The sequence below is a fragment of the Pomacea canaliculata genome, linkage group LG7, assembly GCF_003073045.1.
Source record: "Pomacea canaliculata isolate SZHN2017 linkage group LG7, ASM307304v1, whole genome shotgun sequence".
In the NCBI taxonomy this organism is placed as follows: Eukaryota; Metazoa; Mollusca; class Gastropoda; order Architaenioglossa; family Ampullariidae; genus Pomacea; species Pomacea canaliculata.
In genome coordinates, this window is record NC_037596.1 from 21,413,153 (window position 1) to 21,430,356 (window position 17,204).

The following is a 17,204-nucleotide window of genomic DNA, read 5'->3' on the forward strand; positions in this document are numbered from 1 at the left end:
GCATCTGCCTCTTCAAGGGGACCGACAATATGTCAAGAAGAAAGAATGATTTCTCCATGTGCTGCCTCAAATTGTCGATTTGTGATGTGAACTGTCCTTATTGGTGGCTGCCATAAGAACAATTATTGATGCCCCAATCTTTAACTGCAAGAAAATGACCTTAATAAACGATGTGTTTTGATTAGCAGATGCTGCGAAAAAAAAATCTTTTATTTCTATTATCTACAGCAACTAACATAAAATGGGATTCTCGACGGTTTCCAGCGCTCGCCCATCACGTGCAGTAAATACTCATTTTTGACTGAAGGCCTCGGTACAAATGCGTATCTTAAGAAAGTGAGTCCCGACGGATCACCGTGTGGAGACTGTGGCGCCCTCTACGACATTTATGGTGAGTTGACAGGTGAACATGTTCAAGAAAACTGTTAAGAAATTAAGTTAGCAGACGTGATGGCTTGTTACTGTGTAACAACCTAATGTGTTGCTGTTCACCCGCGGTTCTCAAACTCGTCGGCGGCGCGCCACCCTGGTGTTTGTGGGGGGGGGGGCGTTTGACTGCTTACAAAAGTGGGGGGTGCGGGTGCTCATAGTTGTAAAAGTTTTTTTACACCAGTATTTAGTGAAATTACCTTCATTGTTGGGCTAAAGGGGGCGCGGCTGACCTACCTTGTTTAAGTCGGGGGGGGGGAGGTTGAGTGACCACTGGTTTAACCCGATGAGGAAAGGGGGAAGCTAATGTCACAGTTCCTCTAAAGGTCTGTAAGAGTTCACAAGGTGACCCCCAGGAAGTGATGATATAGCATTGAAGTTCCGCAGTGGAAACAGACCCGTTAATGAGGACTAACAGCCAGGCAGGTGACTGAGCTCTGCACTGGACTCCAGTGTCAGATGTAATGACTGTATTTCATATGACATCATAGACAGTGTGCTACGATGATTTACCAGGTGCATCAATGTGTGTGACTGCATGGATGGTTCATCCAACACTCCACCGACAGAGGTTCGCGTCGTTCAGCAATAGCAAACATTGTCTTGAGGCTGTTCACATATGTTCCTTTCATTATCAAGTTGCTCAACATTTTTTGACAATAAATTACTTGTTATAACTGTTTAAAAGTATTAAGATCTATGACGATCTCGCACGTCTTACGTCTTTGGGTATTGTACCGAAGGCGATCAAGAATTCAGACGGGCTCAGTTCTTCATCCCACCAATAAACCCTGTAGGTCGACGGTTACACTTGATATGTTCTAAACCCTATTTTCAATTCGACTCTTTCATCTCATATCTTCGTGTTCTACAACTTTGAAATCTGTGTGAGTTCAATACAATTCGAATGACAAAAAACAGAAAAAAGATGGCAGGACCTCGTCCGAGTATATTTTCATACCTCCTTCCCACAAAACTGTTCATCATTGTGTTTGAGCCTTCTCTTGTTAAAGTGCATTGAACACTCTGATAAGGAGGTAAATATAATACATATTGTTTGTCAAAGTGTTCTTTCTTAGATTCATTCTATGTGTTTTTTCTTTGCGCTAATTTTTATAGTATTTTTCTTGGTACCTTTGTTGTTTGTTTACTCGTAGAATGGACCATGACTATACTGTTTAAGAATTTCAATTATTAGATAGTTATTAATAATAGTTGTATACTCAGCTTACTACCACAAAAATTGTACATTTGTTTACCATTGGTACTTACAGGTGGTTAACATGTTGACAACAATGATTTTACCCTTCGTACTTCTCTTCTATGGCCTCTTTGTCATTGAAGCCTTCAACAAAGGAAGGTATGTTTAGGATGGTCATAGTAACACCAAATATGTTGTCTGGACATGCTGATATGTGTGACTGGTGTAGCTGAATGTTGTGTACAGCACATTGAACTTGTAGGTGAGGGCGTCTGGATACATCCACTACATGCTGTTACAGAATAAATATTAAGTAAATATTTATAGTAAATATTTTTTAAAGACCATATTTTGCGAAAGGGTATTATGTTTCTACAGTGTCTAAATAGCAGACATTCTGTCCATCAAAAAAAAAAAAAATTTGTAACAATAAAGCTAATAAAATTAAATTATCAAACATTTGACATTTACGTTAGATTTACTATATAGTGTTTTCTTTAAGAAAATTTGTTTTTTTTGCATATACTAGTAACAAGTCATCCTTTATTGATCACTATAATATGTTGTTTTATAGCGTTCTAGTTACTAGTCGTGTGGATATTACTTATTTTATCACTGCAGCGGACTATTGAATTCTAAGAAAACAATGAAATGTGTTAATTTCTAGAACAAGAAAATTCGAACGGATTTAAATCAGCTGCTACATTACACTAACAACTCTTGTCCCTTCTCTTCCTTTTCACACACACACACAACACAGACTAGAACATACAAACACAAATACTTTAATATTTTTAAATCTCCTTTCCACATGTTTAAGATGTCAGACTGACAGCACACACAGACATTTAGTGAGACAGACCAGTCTCATACACCTTCATTGATATTCATTATCATTGAACTGCTGATGACAGTCCATGATGAACTCTTCCTGCAGTGTCCCAAAGCACAAGTCATGCTACAGTTACAAGGCATGGACTACTCGCTGTTCGGCTACAACAGTCTCAAGGGTATGCCCTCTGACTCAGGACGTGACCCGGCTTTACTCTCCCATCTTTTCTGGTGAGTTTCACGTGACCCCAGACTTTTCGCTATCAGCCGTGCACGTGGCGTGGTTCTGTCCACGATGTGTCTGTGTACACGTCGTTTACGTCGAAGGTGGTGGAGACGCCGTACGACCTGACCACACGCTGCTGACTGGCACGGCGCGACTCGATGCTGATAAGTGGGGCCTCCCTTCTCGGCCAGCCAACACTTGTCACAAACTGTCCGCGCAACTCACACAAACACGTCTTGGTCGTTTCCACAGCTGTCTGCAGTTTGTACGACCTGACACTTCTGCTCACGGAACCGCCATCTTTTCATCCGTCGTTCCATGGACTGGATGATTAAACTCAACAACACTGTGATGAGGACATGTACCTTGAGTTCCCTTGACACCTACGGCACACACTTCGTGTCACGGGCCCGCTTTGGGCTTCCAGAACGGTCATTCTACACGATGGACGATAACGTTTACAGACTTCTAACAGAGGATCACGTGACGTCACTGCAGCTACTCTGCTCCTGGGCTTTTTGGATACATGAAGGACTTGACCTTGATCAGCAAAAGGCAATAGCAGAGTTTCGAAATCACAAGACAACAATGTTTGCTGTCGGGTTTCTTACTTGATGGAGGTAACAGCGCGACGGGTTTCGTGGTTGAACAGCAGCTAAAGATAACCCCTCTGTATCGACTATGACTTACCTCTGTGGAGTTCTCTTTTCAGACACCCCTTCATGGGTGCCGCAAGTCCTACAGATGGTTATAACATTGACTATGACAGGATCAGAGAAACATCATGGCTGTCAAGACCAAATACTGTCGGAGTTTAAGAGAAAGAGTGTAGTTGACTGTAGAGATCCGGTAGGACACTGCTTTCTACAAAGTTGATTGGTAACACGAAATATGGAGCTGCCGAGTCCGCTGACAGTGTCTTGAGGAATGTTATTCCAACTTGCAGGCTGCGTTGGCTGTGACTTTTTGTCCTTTTGTACGAGGGACAACAGACGGCAGCAAGTGTCAGTGTTTAGTGCTGGGCGACATCCACAGGGCAGTCACCGACTCTCAGTGGCAGACGATCATGTTAGTTGACAAACTGGAGACATTTGTAAGCTGCCCAAACATGGTTGTTTGTCACCTCTAGTTCTCTGTCTGACATCCCTCCTGTCAACTCTAGTTCTCTGTCTGATGGACCATCCTGTCACTCGTACAGGACTGCTACCCATCTTGTATTCAAGATACCCAGTGTGTGGCTTACCTTGACTGACACTTCAGGGCATTCATTAATTAAATGCACGCGCCACACAGACTCAACCTCTGTCCTTGACCAGAAACAGATGTTTCAGCGTGTACTTCGTCTCCCGCTGTCAAAAGAATTATCACAAGTGGACAGACGAGAGGCCATTGCTCCCTCCTCCATGCTTGAACGATATGGTCAAGGCCGCCTGTGTTCATCGAGACGATGTCGTCAGGTAACTCATTGTGCTTTCTAAACAGGGTGCCGCTGTCGACCTGGGTTTCTTCATCAACACGTGACTCACGTGCTCTGATAGTGAGTATGAATGGTTCGGATGGTAAGAACAGATTTTACAAAAAAATCTTTTATACAACGCTAACCTAAATCCTCTTCAACAGTTCAATGATTTTAAGTTGAATAAACCACACAAATAGTTTCAGAGGCAACAACAAGAGATAATGGTTTTCGCAGGTGTGTCTACCCATACACAGTTGAGATTTTTGATGTCCTCACTCGTCGCGGTTTTTCCTATTCGTTTGCACTCGCTGCTGTTGGAGATTATAGGCCATCGTTTCTCCAGAATATGGCGTAGGCATCGTTTGGTAAAGGTCTGATGCGTGTTGTTGATGGTGTTTGTCACTCTCTGGATTTTAGAACCACACAGTAGGACTGCATTTGCTTTAATGTTGTAGATCCTGGTCTTACTGTTGAAGAATAATGCTCTTAGTTAGGTTTCTGGATGTTGTTACTGATCAGATAGGAGACTAATGTCCTATGCAAAGTCCAGGTCCTCTAGCTGTTTGGTGAAGGTCCACCGGCCTGTTGTCTTGGGTTAGTTTGCGAAAACTCCAGTTTTATGACTATCAGGAAGATTGTTGGTGATAATATTCAACGCTATCTTTCGCCGGTCTTCATTACGAAAGGTTTAGTAAGTTTGCCATTGTGATTAACTATGTAGGACCAGTCTTTGTAAATGTCTACACTGTCGAATGTCTTCTAAAAGTCCAAAAACAATATATATATATACAATTGCCTTGGATAGAATGATCCGCCACCAATTGTTGCCACCGAGAAAGTCTTGTTTCTTCATTAACGTGACCAGGTTGAATATTTCCATTTTGTTGGTTCTGTTATAGATGGGTGTGCTGATTAATATTCTTTGAAAAGTGGGAAAGATACAGATTTAGGTGGAAATCGATATCCTAAATCCTTATTCTCAATTGGCGATACTTGGGTTTGTGTCTCATTTAAAGAGGAAAGAAGCTCGACTGTACCACTCAACATCTCTTTTCAAGCATTATGCCAGCGGTTCTCAACCTTTTACTTGTGACGCCCCCCCCCCTTCCGACGAACACCGGTACGTTTTTTTGTCCACGACCTGTCCCCCCCCCCTAGCCAGGTAGGTCGGTGGAGGAGGGGGGGGGGGCTTAGATAACCTCGAAAGCGGCGTCGAGGAAAAAATGCAATTCAAGAACGGAAGAACAAAGTTCGTATCTGCAAGAAGTATAACTGTTAATGAATTTTACTAAAGCAAATTCTGCGGTGCTAATAAATATTATTTTATTGGACTCACTTTGATTAATGAGAAGGTTTGAGCCTGGCTTGCTGTTGCATACAGAAGCGAACCTGTGTGCGATGTTCGTACCCACTGCTATTCGCAGCTCGCCTCTGCGTCCACACGATTTCTGTATTTGGACTTCAGTGCCTGCCAATGCTGCAAAATCCTTGCTCACACATTATACGAGTTGAAAATGGCAGAAGAACTTTCATTGCTTTCTCAGAAAGCACCGTTGACGCTAATCCAGAATGTTGGCACTGGTGTTGTGTGGAAGACCATTTTCAGGGATTGGTCACTCGAAAGGTCGATGAGCTTCATCTTCTTCTTCCGTGCGCCCCACAGGTTGAGAACCGCTGGCATAGATGCTAAGTGTGTAATTCAGTAACTGACCGATGACATTGGTCTGTTGTAGCATGCAGACCACGTGACCTACAAGACACCTTCATGGAGTATTCTGAAAGCGGAATAAAAGGACATATCTTCTCGCCATTCAAGATGGAACAAACCTGAAAACATGCAAGAACCAGTGTGTCAGTTCTGATCATTGCTTAACCTTTGACTTCAGAGGTGTGTATGATGACTTTTGTTTATCAACATAGCGATGTGTGTACGAGAGACTTGTCCTTGTGTGACTTGTTCTCCCTTTAAATGTCTTAACTCGTCCATTAACAGTCTACGTCTTCTCTTGTGTTAAAGTTCTTTTCATCTCTGATTCTCGTTTATAAATATGGGTTATTTAACTTTTCGATTTGGATTAGCACAAAGATATTGTTCCTATTTTAAATATAGCTTCATCTTTCAGACACAGGAGGGCGCTGTGTGCTTCATGATGTGACGTCACGTGACGCTCTGTCAGGATGGTTTCCTCTGACCAGTACAGGGTGGACTCACTACCAGAGAACTTGCCTGAAGTCAGCCGCCTCCTACCCGGGTCCAGCCTGGTACAACTCGTCTTGTACCCAAGACACGGACTGTCCTGACCCATTCAGCCTCTGTTCGTCGGGCAGGTGTCTGTGTAAACTGGGCGCCATTTCTTCTGAACAGGAAGTCACGTGTCGTGCTGGTGGTAGGTTGGAAAACAGTTTAGAACTGAAACAAGAGTGCTTTTGTCAGGAAAAATCCTTCAAATCCTGTCATATTTATAAAGATCGCAAAGAATTTGTCAGAGAATGTTTATCCCTGAAATAGTAAAAGTGTCGTAAGTTACAAGTAACGACTGTCATCTCCTGTGCAAATTATTTCTTGTGAGTGAAATTCTTTGTTGCCATGGGAACAGAGTCGTGCGGCGAATGGCAGAAAGCAGGAGCCAAGTCTGGTGCGCACTTCATTCGACTGAAAGACAAGAAGGAGACGAGTAGAGTGTGGTGTGACATGGACTCCAGTGGCGGAGGTTGGCTGGTACGTTGTCTGCAGTTATAAGTGTGTGACAAACATGACACAAACACCGACAGGTAACAGCTTGCACTCACCTGAGAGTCGGTAATGAAGCACATGGCGCTGGCATCGTAGCCGTTAGGATGAGGGCGAGTGTTTCCTTAAACCAAGTTTAACTATTGAAGATAAAATAACGAACTTTTTTATAAAATAAACATCAAACGATAAATACTTTGTACAATACTTGGCCTGTCAGTGATTTTGCGAATGACCTTTGAACTTGTCTGTCATGGTCAGGTGTTCCAGAGACGTCGTGACGGGTCAGTGGACTTCTACAGGAACTGGACTCAGTATGAAGACGGCTTTGGTGACGTCACCGGGGAGTTCTGGCTGGGTAGGTTGATGGACTGCGTGATGTCACACATCTCTCGCTGTCTCTTTATGCAAAAAGGTAGTGTCATAAAATAAGTATTTGCTCCTAAACTACCAGGAGAGAGGTTTTACCCGGTTATACTTCCATGGATCTTAAACACTCGTAAGGCAGAAACAGAAAAAATAAAATCACGTGACATGATGGCCATGTCTTCTCTCAGGCTTGTCAAGACTTCACACCCTGACCAAAGGGAGACCCACCCGACTGCGTGTAGACCTCGGCGAGGTGAATGGACATCGTCACTACGCTGAGTACACGTCATTCAGGGTGGACGGTCCTGAGACAAACTACACACTGACCGTGTCCGGCTACTCGGGTGACGCGGGTACGTGACCTTTAGACAGTAAGATAAACTCAGTAGCATGCAGCTGTCTAGCTAGTCGGGTATCTCCCGGTATTCCAGGAACTTAGAGCAGGACACAGACATGAAGGTGAGCGTGGTTAAGACTTACAACAATTGGGTGTGGCGGACATCACTGACTGATCCCCGGTCACTGTCCGTTGCAACTAAGGTCATGTTCACAGCATGCACCAACCTGTGTCTGACTGTGAGCGTTGTGAACAAGATGTGACTGATTCCCTACACACCCTGGATGGTAGAGGTAGATGTCTTACAGTCTCGTTTCTAAACTATGTAACAATCACTGATAATAGGCTTCACATCACATCATTAAACAACAAATGTCCATCTACGAAGGGGAGGTCGTGTGTGTGTGTGTGTTCATTGTCTGTGTGTGTGTTGTGAGTGTGTGTGTATATAATGTGTGTGGAGTAAAGTGTGTGCATAGCATGTGAGTGCTGTGTGTGTTATTTTGCGGTCTGTTTATGTGTGAAAATGTTGTACATGTGTAATGTATGTGCAGTGTGTGCACACATTAGTCACGTGCTGTAGACAAGTGTGGCCCTAGTGTTGTCTGTAAGACAATAACAAGAGAAAAGCACACAAACCTCCACTTAAGCGATATGCATCACGTGACCCCGCCCCTCACACAAGCTGTGACCTTTGCTAGGAAATGAGTTCCGCCAGCTAACACTCAGAAAAGGCTTCCTAGGAGGGAAGAAGGGAGGAAAAACCAAGGCAATGATGCTTCCTGGGCAATAGGAAGGTAGCCCTGTAATAATGTATTGTAACTGCGTGCAAACAGTATTGTCTGATAATTTGTAAATTCTTCTTAATTGTATTTCGAAGTCAGCATGCTAATACTTTTGTTTTTACCAAACATTGAGTATAACTTGCTGCAACAGGTGACTGGTTGTATCTGTATACACAAGTAAAAACTAATTTTTATATTTCTACATTTATATATTGCTTCCAATGTAAAGCCAGCAAGGGCATTCTCAATGTTAACATGTTTTTGCAATAGTTATTATTGCTAAGTTATTCCTTGCAGTAGTGCTGGCACGAATTTCTTTTTCATCGGAATCTGATGAAGACGACTATCTGAAATTGAGCAAAAACCATCCGTGGTTTCTTATCTGTTATGATAAACTATACAAGAAAATAGATTTAATAAGAAAATATTGTTTATACATTTCGTGTCATTCTTCTTTTTCTTGTTTTTAATCAAACGAGTTAAGCATACTGTTTCAATTTTTCTTTCATAGTAATAATATATACACAGCTGTGTGTTTGAAGATAATTGAGTGTGTGTTTACAGGTGACAGCTTAGCGTATCACAACAACCAGAGTTTTACAACGTTTGACAGAGACAATGACAAGAAGTCTGACAACTGTGCCGCTCTCCGTCACGGCGCCTGGTGGTACGACACGTGTTACACCTCCAACCTCAACGGCCGATACAAGGCTGACGGCGCTAAGGGTAATGACGGCATCACGTGGCAACACGCCCACAATGACTTGACGAGCTTCACCTTCAGCGAGATGAAAGTACAACCATTGTAACAGCGCCTTGTCTCCTGTACTCTCACTGCTTACACCCTCAGTCTACTCTACACCACACGTGACACTCGTGATGTCGCCTCAGTGCAGATGACTGGTCTCGCAACTTTATGATGTTGCTAAATTTATTTTCATCTGACTTTGCTTGGATAAATCAAGACGATTTAAAAGTAAACAAGTGTTATTTTTAAATCATGAAATCAACATATTTATTGTACGTAAAGATAACTGATAGTTTTATCTTCAAAATTATACAAAAGCACAGAGACTGATTGTATCAAATACTGTTGTTTATTTGTTTAACTGATGACAACAACACAAGACTTTAATTGCATTATAGAAAATTTTGCACAAGTTCTACTGTGTCCTCGTTTTCCCTGTATTTAACTGAAAGTTAAAACTTAGGCAGAGCTGTAAGATCAGTAGACTTTTCAAATAAACAAATATAATTGTCAACAGAAAATTGATATTGCCATAAAGGGAATTAAAATTGTAAGTAATATTGTTGTGCTTATTTACTCATTTTACGAAAGGACTCTAACAAAAGTTAGTTAAGATATCATATGCATCATTATATTATAGGGAACACACCGAAAAAACTGTTTTTATATTTTGTCTAGGCTTAAAAGTTGGAAAAGCCGTTGCGCTAGCAAAAGGAACATACACACCTGACAATACCTGTATATTCTGTCTCTCTCTGTCTTTCTCTCTCTGTGTCTGTCTCTCTCTGTCTCTTACAGTCTCTCTGTCTCTCTCTTTGTCTCTCTCTTTCTCTCTGTTACTCTCTCTCCCTCTGTTTCTCTCTGTCTCTGTCTCTCTCTGTCTCTTTTTTCTGACTCTCTCTGTCTCTCTCTTTCTCTCTGATATCACCCGCTTTCTTTACCATTTTTCTCTTCCTATCTTTTCTTAACTCGTCACAAACGCTTCACACTTTACATTCAGTTTTCATGAAACAAAAACCTGTACAATAAGACACCTGATGACTGATGTTTGACAAGGTGTGCAATCGTTGTATTTGTCACATGGTCATCATTCCTTCTCATTGTAACAGCCTGCATCTTCCTCTACAAACACGTGACGCTGATGGGTACACAGCCAGAAAGATGCAAAGAGGTATAAAAAGACAGACAACCAGTCAAACAGAAAGTCACACAGACAAACACACAAGTTAAATGAAGCATCCATACAGAGCTGCACAAGTGTCATAATTAAGGTTTCTCAGTACAATGATTGACACAAACATCTGAGAACATTATGGGTCTCATTACGACAGAAACATTTTAAAGTTGATGTTGTGTAACAAAACTGACTTATTCTGGCTGTCAGATGGCAGGCCGATGTCTGACATGACACGTAGCTGGACAAAACAGTAGAAACAACAGAAATAAATAGTGTGGGAGACATTCTAATAACTTTTAAACTCAAGAAATTTTCCTGTAAATAAAACTTAAAAGAAAGTGTAGTATTTACAGTTTCAACACACTACAAGTGATCACCATGACAGCGGATCACGTGGCATTAAACCACAAGATGGCAGTGACAGAGAGAGAGTCTGAGCTTTGGTGGGGGGAAATGAGGCTCACTCTATGCCAACGGTGACCAATACTCACTCTCTCACTTCATGCTCACAATGAACAATACTCACTCTCTCACTTCATGCTCACAGTGAACAACACTCACTTTCTCACATTTCAACATAAAGGAAGAGGATTGGAGTTCTAGCCTGACAACAATGCTGCTTTCAGTTTTAACAGACAAAGCAGCACATAATCAGAAGCAAAGTTCAATGAATAAGGACATATGTAATTATGTAATATTCAGAATAGTTTAAAGTTTATACTCATATCATAGATGTAAACAAAAAGCTTATTGTGCTACTCTGGTAGATAAAGATTTGTCATCTCTCTCTCTGCTCCTCTACACTTTTTGTACTTTGTGAACAGTAACTCAAGCACATGTTAAAGAGGGAGACAAAACCATATTGGCCCTTTAGTGTCTTTTTTAGGGTGCGGCTGCCCTCTTGACTCCCGGATGTGTAGGCCACGGGAGGGAGAAGCCCCCATGACAGTAAAGCTACTGACAGTCAAACCCCAAGAGGTGCCCCACTAAGGGAGGTAACAAGCGACTGTGTCTGTCACCTCCATAAAGAGAATCTGTTGTCGTGGGTTCGTATCTCGAATCCAACATCTCTGTCTCTCTGTCTCTCTGTCTTTCTGTTTCTAGAGTCGTCTATATTTTCAACACTATTTACTCCACTTCCATCACTTGCACATTTGACAGTTTGCCATCTTGAACCGCTTCGTTACATTTTGGATTCAGGATCAACGTGTATCAGCAGCATGGACTAAAACCTTCTGATGTCTTGTGAACTGTTGAACACGGCCTTGGTGTTGAGGCGACGCCTCTGCCACAGTCTGTGTGTGCATGCCGGACTCTGGAAGTTTCCATGGCAGTCCAGTCCATTAGACACTCAACTGGTTTGAGAACCCACGTACGCAGCTGCCTCATGTGCTGACTCTGCCCTCATGGCGGCTTCGAATCCCAGCTACCATCACTTTTCTCTATTATAGTTGCGTGAGTGTGTGTGGATTGGGGCGGGGACTACATCTGTGCATTTCAGTGTGTGTGTGTGTGTGTGTGTGTTATACATGCTTGTCGGATTGGTACAGCGCGTTGAGCAGACTTGGGAACAGCGCTATGTAAACATCTAATATTATTATTTTTTTATTTTTTATTTTGTCTTTTCTGCGCACTGAGCATTCTTTTTGAATGGATATCTGCGTATTATAAATAAACATCATCATCATCATCATCATCATGTAATATGTAATAAGCTCAAACCAAAGTAAAGAATCGACTCATTGAACACGAGCCTGTAATATTCAGGTAGCATTCTACGGAACAGTTTCCTTTACACCTCTAACAGATAGAATCCAGTGTATACCAGTTGTAAACAGACTCGTACAACATCTAGTTCACATCCTTGGATAGCCTACAGAGGTTTCATGTACTCATGTACACTATGGCCCTTTTTGACTAGTAAACAATCCCTGTCACAATAGACAGCAAACTGCTCAGGCTGCCATCGGCCAACAGACAACATGGACAGGAAAGTATCCCTCTACTCACCCAGGTGTGGACGTGTGAAGCTATGAAATAATTATGATGAAGATGATGACGACGACGACGACGACAACTTTTATTTATAGAGCACCTTATACCATCCTCAAAGACCTCAGAGAAGAGGAGATCAGCGGTCAGAAAACTCCCGTTATTTAGACAAGTCCACGGTAGATTATAAAAGGACAACAGTGCCACCTGTTGTTGCCACAGAGACAAAATGGCGCCCAGTCGAAGACCGCGTTACACACACACACTAAGAGATAAATACACTAAAATGAATATACAGTGTATTGTTCATGAACATATACCAGTCTTCTGTGATACAGCACAATGGATGGCTGTTGTGATGTAAGTAGCGTGTTGATATTTAACACATCGTTAATCATCGAATACTTTATGTTTACTATTGAAAATATTCTGTCGTAGTGTCTTGTCACAAAGCAGCCGCGAGTCATGCACAAGCTTTGCGAGAAATGAGTCCTACACAAGCTGACTGCCAGTCACACATCAGCAGCTTATCAGATGAGCTTTGTTATCAGCAGTCACACATCTGCTCCACGCCCACCTTCCACAGGATTGAACAACAAAGCGACTGTAGAGAGAAGCTTTTACCTTTCACTGCAACCTGTTGCTGCTGAACTCAAGTATTTGTCACACTGCAAGTAAGCCACTGTGTAGTCGCCATACACTACAGTGAACAGCTTTCCTCTTAAAAACACACAATTGCATTCACAAGTCTTTATGTTTTGTAAACACCGGCATTTCGCTCATAATCCTCTCAACTGCTCACAGCAACTCTCTGCCAATTTACAGAAATCGTTTTTCACTGTCCACTTTTCCTGCAGTAAATCCTTGTTAATAGTTTAGCTTTTGTGACAGGCGATGTCTGACATGACACATAGCTGGACAAAACAGTAGAAAAAACAGAAATAAATAGTGTGGAAGTCATTCTAATAACATATGAACTCAAGAAATATTTTTTTGTAAATAAAAACATAAAGAAAGTGTAGTACTTGCAATTTCAACAAACTATAAGTGATCACTATGACACTCATGATGACACTTTAGTGCAGATGACTGGACTCAGAATACTTAATGTAAACGTAGTGCAACATAGTGTGCTTAATTGTTGCACAGTCATTCTTATATGTTAGTAATGTATTATTTCTTTTAAATTTGGTTTCACTTGCATAAACCAATATGTTGATAACCTAACCAAGTCTACTTGTTGATGATTAATTTAACACATTAACTGTGCGTAGGATGCAGATAAAGTGTAATGAACTGTGTTCATACATAATCACATTTACCACAGATAACATAGTATTTAACATACATATAGCAATCAACCGATAAATTCATTTTAGAAAAATTCAAAGGTAGAGACACTCTGTCATATAGTAACTAGGAATAGGGCTGTAGTGCTCTGTGTCACACTTCTACTCCCTGTCTGAGTCGAGCGGACACAATGTTAAACAGACTGTTATAAGGTGGAATGGGTAGCTGTGGGACGAGTTAGTGCTGGAGGTGGCATTACCTCGGCGGTAGAGTAGTAGGCCTTTGGCGGCTCTGGACCATTGGATAGACAAGGGGCCTTGTGCTGGTGGAGGTGTTGAAGGATTTGGCAGAATTGTGGCTTTGGGGATTCTTGCTAGAGAATTGTGACGTCTTCTTGTTTCTCAGTTACAGAAACTCTAAAGAGAACAAAAAAATGAGTATTTAATATGTGACAGTTACACAGTTTGTATTAATCTGGAATGATAGTCAAAACTTATTCTGTATGCAGTTAAAGCATATTTTACATGCAACTTTCGTATAAGCATTTAAAACCCCTCTTGCAGAATGTGACACAGGGATGACTGTTTATGTTGTTCTCCTCATGAAGTTTCCTCCATCCTCTGTGTCTGATGTAGGTATAGTGTTTCTGGTGTAGTGAGAACATGAGGTACACTTGATGCCTGTGGCATGTGTTTGTGCATCATTGTGCATGCTTGTGTAAAGAACTTTCAGCTCCCCCTCAGTTGTTGTGGGTTAGACATGATACATGTGAATGAATTAGTAAATCTAAAGCAGCTGGCAGTGTCCTAATATATCATATTCTTTATATTTCCCTATGCCATTCATTTGAAATTGAATTAACTGCATATAAAATATGAAAGTTGCAACATAATTGCAAACAAAAGTTATCATACCTCTTTTTCCTTTTACTTCATTGGGTCTGAACAAAGAAATCTTCTGCATCAGTCTCCAAGCTTGGTGTGAACTGGTTATTCTTAGCATTTTGTCTTACAATGAGATAAGAATATCTAGATATTCCTGCAAACCTGGGGTCCAAAGGATACTGGTAAAAAAAATATGTACATTTACAAAAGCCTGATTGACAATATAAATTCCTGTGTCTTTAACCAAAATAAAATTCATCACACGAATTTCCTATCAGAACGAAGTACAATTATCTCTAGAATTGCTGCTATCCATTGCTTCATGAGTGTCATCCTCATTGAAAAAATTCTTTTTTGAATAAATACACAACGCACTATGTTCTGGTGAAAATGAGTCTCTACCAACAGCAGCAGCAGAAAATGAATTAAGTTGGTGATGTGGACAGACACAGAAAGTTGATTTGTAGCACCGACAATTATTTCTGTTGCACAGGCAACAACTTTCCCTCGTTGTGTCCAGGAGGAAGACATCCTGGCCTGTATCGCATTATCTCACAGAAATCTGGACATTGATTTGCTTGTAACATGTTTAAAAGTACTACATGACTTTAAATCTTGAACTATTCAGTGCCTGCTGTCTGTAAACACACGAAATCAAGTACTGTTTGAAACTGGCGCAAAACACCCTGGGTGCAGTTATCTCCCTTGAACGTCTGACATCCTCATCTGACCTCAAGAGTCACTTCATTTGTTTTCGTAAATCTCATTTATTTTATTTTCTTTTAAGTTTGTGTACCATACTGAAAATCTATCCTTTCAGTTTTTTACTGATTTTTACTGATTCTTTTTACTAGTCTTGGTTGAGATTCACATGTGTATATCCTTTGATGGACTATTAGCTTAAAGTCTTAGTTTCGCATCTTCGGTGCAAAAAAAAAAAAAAAAACATTTTCCGTTGTTCTAACGTTCCATCGCAAACTTCTAACCTTTAAATAATAGCCCGTTGTTTTAGTGTTCACGGGTTATCTGGGATAGTCACTAAAGGCTGGATTAACATTATTTAGCTTTTATAAATAAGTCTGAGACATATCTCGCTGTTTCAGGATTAGGCACAATTCGTAATTCCTTAGACAGCGAACGATCGTGGTGTCAACGAGGTTTACAGACCATGTTGTTTATTATGGAATGGTATTTCCACGTCAGCAAGACGTCATCTTTCTAGAATTCTCTGACACAACTGCTAGGAAATGTCGTCTTCTTTCATTCTTATGGTTTGTAAGATCAGTACAGTTACACTGAGTGACAAACTACTGCAAGATATTTAAAAACTTACTGGATAGAACTACATGGAACGTGTGTGTGTGTACGTGTGTGTGTGTGCATCTAGAAGGAAACATTAGATTGTACTCTATCAATCAAAGTGTGGCATAAGTCAGGTGGTCCGCGGCTGACAGTCGTCATATGTCAGCAAAGTGATGTTTACAGTGATGCATTCCTCGCATTAACATTTTAATTACAAATAACGAGGTACGTAGTTTTGTGTCAACTTATTACTATACTACTGTCACAGAAGTACATTTAGTTTTGAATTGTAATGAAACAAATGCGGCAATTTAAATTTGAAATTGAAAGTACAGAGTTATTTTTAGGCCTTGATGGTCCGACATATTTCTTACTTAAATAAAGTGGTCCGCGGTCCGAAATACTTTGAGAACCACTGCTATAAATAACGATTAGAGATAGAAAGGGAGCAAGACACAGAGAGGCACCGACAGAACACAATGAGAGAGAGAGGGAGACACAGAGAGGCACAGAGCGCCGAGAGAGACAGAGCGCAGGTGTTGTCAAGCACCTATCGCCTTTAGTCAGCGTGTCTGTGTTTGTCAGGGATGGGCAAGCTACTTTTAATTTGTAGCCGGCTAGGCTACAGCTACTTTTTTTCAAAATGTAGCCGGCTACACTACAGCTACAATTTTCCAAAAAGTAGCCAGCTACTTTGGGCTACTTTTAAAATGTAGCCAGCTTCTTTTGGCTTCTTTTAAAAGCGTGATGTTATAAAAGTTAGCTGTAGCCAGCTGTCTGTAGCAACATACACAAACATCAAACATACACACAAAACACTATTACTTGCTTTACAAAGTTTTTATTATAATAATGAAACGGAGAACTGCGATATACTGACAATTTTATTTAGTGAATCCATAAATGCTTTCATTCATTCCTTGCCCCCTTCCTCCCCCGGCCTTTTTCACACAATAAGTACACGTATTTTACGATTATATTAAACATTTCTGGATCTTTTTCCTCATCCTGTTTTAGTGACAAAAGAAATTATATAAGTTTTCCGATAAACATTTGTTTTCTATAACTATTTGTTCCCTATTACTTAGAAATGAAAACTAAACAGATGCTTAAGTATCAGGTACCTGGTGGAATTTTCAATAAGTTAGGTTATGTGGTGATGAAAAATGTCAACCTCTTATCAATACTGTGACAATGAACAACAGACCATTGAAATAAATGAGTTTGCATGGAATTTAAGTAAAACACTGCTTAATCTAATTTAGGCAAGCAGATCATAAGGCATTTTTTTTCTAACACTGATACTGAAAACAAAGAAAGGAACACAAACTAATTGTTTCCAAAAGCTGATAGGGTGAAAAGTATAGTCCTGGCATACTAGAATAGACTTTAATTATATAGTAGGATGTCAAATGTAGCATATAAACACTGAAATATATTTTT

At 40.7% G+C, this 17,204-nt stretch overlaps 2 protein-coding genes and 1 long non-coding RNA gene across 5 annotated transcripts in view; 2 read left to right on the forward strand and 1 right to left on the reverse strand.

Moving 5' to 3' along the window:
* Window positions 1-17,204, forward strand: part of LOC112567528 — a 245,769-nt gene that overhangs the window by 92,461 nt on the left and 136,104 nt on the right. The gene's annotated exons all lie outside the window — the stretch shown is intronic.
* LOC112568962 overlaps window positions 1-17,204 on the forward strand; it is a 50,342-nt gene that overhangs the window by 10,066 nt on the left and 23,072 nt on the right. The gene's annotated exons all lie outside the window — the stretch shown is intronic.
* On the reverse strand, window positions 8,938-15,158 carry LOC112569042. The gene is made up of 3 exons (XR_003100281.1): window positions 14,490-15,158; window positions 13,835-13,991; window positions 8,938-13,199 (listed from the first exon to the last, which is right to left on the reverse strand). It is a non-coding gene; the product is annotated as an uncharacterized LOC112569042 (long non-coding RNA).